This window comes from Humulus lupulus, chromosome 1 (assembly GCF_963169125.1).
Source record: "Humulus lupulus chromosome 1, drHumLupu1.1, whole genome shotgun sequence".
Classification (NCBI taxonomy): domain Eukaryota; kingdom Viridiplantae; phylum Streptophyta; class Magnoliopsida; order Rosales; family Cannabaceae; genus Humulus; species Humulus lupulus.
Genome location: NC_084793.1, coordinates 152,634,312 through 152,638,287, shown reverse-complemented (window position 1 = coordinate 152,638,287; position 3,976 = coordinate 152,634,312). Strand labels below are relative to the sequence as shown.

The 3,976-nt window shown below is 35.8% G+C and overlaps 1 pseudogene; it reads left to right on the top strand.

Annotated features, from left to right (window-relative positions):
• The first annotated feature begins 2,065 nt into the window (after positions 1 to 2,065).
• Positions 2,066 to 3,767, top strand: LOC133823516 (protein CHROMOSOME TRANSMISSION FIDELITY 7-like; annotated as a pseudogene).
• Positions 3,768 to 3,976: the final 209 nt, after the last annotated feature.

The window sequence follows — 3,976 nt, the reverse complement described above, 5'->3', positions numbered from 1 at the left end:
TGATTGGGTTGTAGGCCACCATGGTAGCATCATTCACTACCTGATAGAAGTCCTTCTCCTTCGAAGGAAGATGAGACAACGTCTCGTATTGACCCCCAAGGGCCTCAGACCGCTCTGTCCTCTTGAATATAAATGCACAAGGAACAAACTCATTTAGAAGGATTAAGCAAAAAAAATGAAAATGATAAGAGAGTTCGCTTACAAAATTCATAAAGTTAGGAGACTTATGAGGGTGGTTGAAGTATCGGTGATCGCAGTAGTTGAACTCAAATGACATAAATATCTGGTCTTTATAGTCGTTTGGGTGGTTGGGGAAGTCAATAATGGAGGTCGAGCTGGGGAAGTGAGTGAGGTAGTAAAAGCCATCACCAGACCCCTTCTGATCAGGATTGGCCTTGAGACAGAAGTGAGTGGGGACCTCCCACTCGTTCCTCAAAAACAAATATTTCAACCTCGTCAAAATTCGATATGAGTTGGGGCGTAGCAGAAACGGAGCCAGTTCGACGTAGTTCAAAAATCAACGAAGTACTGGTCTAATGGGAGGAAAGCAACTGCCTTCAAGTGCTCATCACTCCAAGCCCCAAAGTCATCTTGAAGGGGGCACAACTCCGTTCTCCTTCCAACGGAGGTCAGGCGAAGAGGCCATCAATTCCCATCTCGATTCCATGGCTCAGCAGTACTTTGTTAACAAGTTTCCTCTACACCACTGTGCCAAAGCGAGGAATTGGAGATTCTGGCGCGATCTTCTTGTCTTTATTCTTAATCTAAGTAAAGGAGCTCGTGACATTTTTCTTTGGTAGGGCCACAATTTAACTCGCCTAACGACAAAGTGGCCTATTAGTGGCGACCTAAGACAATTAATAGCTACAGCGAAAAAGGTACAATGACTCGAGGGTTTTAAGTGGTTTACTTTTGACGAATCAAAATTTACATGAGCTAAGATATGTCCTAGCATCAACGCGTGATTCCATGCGTAGTTCTAGGCCACGTGCTATGAATTCAGAAAATTCTCTGATACTTTGGGATTCGTGTGTCAGACTTGTCAGAACCACTACTTTTCTTTTGAAAGCAGTTTAATGCAAAATCGCTTAAGGATTCGTGACCCTTAAGCTACCCAGGGCCAAACCTAAAAACTTCTCAACTTTTACATCCAAATAGGTATCCTAATATATTCATCAATGACATTTTTCTTGACAAACCTAGAAAATTAGCCCACTTTTTTAATACCTTATTTCTAAACAAGTACAGTGTCATTCTTTTAGCTTAAACCGAACCCTATTCAATCTCAGACATGGCCATAACACAAAATGGTACTGAACAAAAAATGTTTTTCAAAGTAAAAAACTCATTGGAAAATAAAGAAGTGAAAGATTCAAACCATAAGAGGAAAGTTTAGGGTCTGATTGGTAGTGGATTTGGATCCACTTTTATCAATTTCAAATATTAACATCTGTGGGCCCCATATAAATTCTTGATTGGTATAGTATTTTTAAAAGTTGTATCCAAATCAAATCCTAATTTTACGTTGTACAAAAGAAAACGATAAAACCACGTTTTCTCACTTTTCAAAAACCAAAAAAAAAAAAAAAATCTCTCAACTTCATTCTCTCCTCTAAGCAGCTCAACATCTCAGTCTTTCTCTTTCTCTCTATCCTCTACATCTGAATTTTTTTTTCTTTGAAAGTTTTATTTTAAGACTTGCCCTTTGAGTATATTTGCTATTGATCTAAACTTCATCTTCCTCTTCGATTGAATCCCCAAATTCACTTCCAATTTATGAAGAAGATGGCGAATTAGACATCTGGGAGAAGAAAGAACACCATTTTTTCAACGCATACACTCGAAGAGCTCGCGACCCAAATAGGTATTGCTTTGTGTTTATATATATATATATTATATGGAGGTATATATATATATGTATATATAGGTAAAGCTGCAGAAAGTGAAATCGAAATTGTTGATTTGCATTTTAGTTTTGAGTTTTGGGGAATTCTGTAAGTTAAACATTGGTGTTTCACCACTGACATTTTTTTTATATGAAGTGGGGAAAGGGAAAAAGACAAAGATGGCCAATGGCTGGAAAAAACTGTTTCTGGTAGTATCACTTCGAAGTCTGAATCGTTTACATCAAGGAAAACAATGGTGAAAAACAAGAAGAGAAGTTATGCCCAATACCATTTAGATTTGGGTCAGTCTGATTTTAACTTTCATAGTTATTCCACATGTGGATTTAAGTATTCCACATCTAAATAACCCTTTCACTATACCCATGGAATTCAGTTTAAGGTATAAATCTTTGAAATTTATTTTGAAATGCGCTTGTTGTGGTGATTTGATTATTGCTTATATCAATATTATTGATATTTAATTTTGCAGGGTTGGTCTAGTGAAAGGGTTATTCAGATGCCTACCATTGAAGGTGGTCGAATTGTTATGGTGTTGGATAGTGATTCTACTGCCCAAAAGAAGAAGGTCTGGATTGAATATCTATTTTTTCATTCAGGTCAAATAAATGTTTATGTAATTATAGGGAATAGTGAGTTTAAGGGGTATTTAATTCGTTTAATAAAAAGTGACATTTTCTGAATGAAACATTATGGCTTGCAGGTTGTGGAAGCTATGAATATGATGGGGATTGAGTTTGGAAGTGGATTTATTTTCCTTAAGTCTTGTAAGGTGATATCCTTTCAAATTCAGCAGACAATGATGCTATTAATACAAAAGAACAAAGAACCAAACCAACCATCCTCCAATTTGGGGATATTAGTTTTCAGAGGGAGACAGTGAAAAGATCTCATTCTGCTAGTAATACTAACCTGTTGGATGGAGACCTTGGTAGCGCAGTTGTTTGCGAGGAGCTAGCAGCGCTTGCTGTCTATGGCATTAGAGCAATTTGGGTGTCTCTTGTCAATAGAAAAAAATGAATAGCCACTCAGTTGCTGGATGCAGTGAGGTAAATAAAACTGCGGTCTATTGCTTTCTTTTCTTGCTTTTTTTTTTTTTTTTGGGTGTCTCCTATCAACAAAGTTTGATTTTTTCTTAGTTCGTGATTGTTTTGTGTTCAAGTCTATGTCATATATAAATTAACATATTACCAAGGTACATGGGCCTCTTATAGTATGTTCATTAGAAGTGTAAGCTAGTGTATGGTGGGACCTTTGTTTTAGGGATCTTTTTGATATGGTTGAAGATTATGCAACAAAGATTTGTGTTCCTTGATCTTTATGTTTGCAACACTGGGACTGAGTTGAAATTACTTTCTAATCGTTACCAATCTCGTCTTAATTGAATTTTGATTCTCTTTTTTTTTTCTTTCTTTTCAAATTCATACACGAAAAGCTTTTGCACTGGATTTGTTCTTGAACGGTCTCAGCTAGCTTTTTCTCCACTCACTTCGAGTGGAAAGGCATTAGCATCAAGCTACATTGGGAAACGATCTTTTCTAGTTTACCAACCCAATATTTTAAACTCGGCAACATAAGGTGGATGCCAATGTTCATTCACTGTACTGATTAATTTATTTTTTATTTTTCATAAATTCGGGGTTAATTATCCAATTAGACAACCTCTACAAATTATACAATCATTTTCATTAATATTAGGTCTCACAAAAATTAATTAAAAAAATACTGGATTACCAACTGTGTACATTTGTGAAAATTTTATGAGAAAGAGAGGAGTCATTTCCACAATGTTTGATATTGAAAGAGAAATAAATCTAAGTTTAAATGCTCTTAATTTGAGTTTGAATGTGCTTTTTCTCTTAATCTGAGTGTAATTATTGTTTTCCTAATATCATATTTGTTAATCTGTTTCTAGCCCTTATCCTATTCCCCTAAAATCAGATTTATTATTTTGTCTCTAACCCTCAATTCGCTCCATTTCCTCGAATCCTTGATTTTTTTTTATCACTTTGTGACTATGGAAACCTTAAGAGCTCCACAACTGGATCAAAATGCATTCTATTAATGATAAA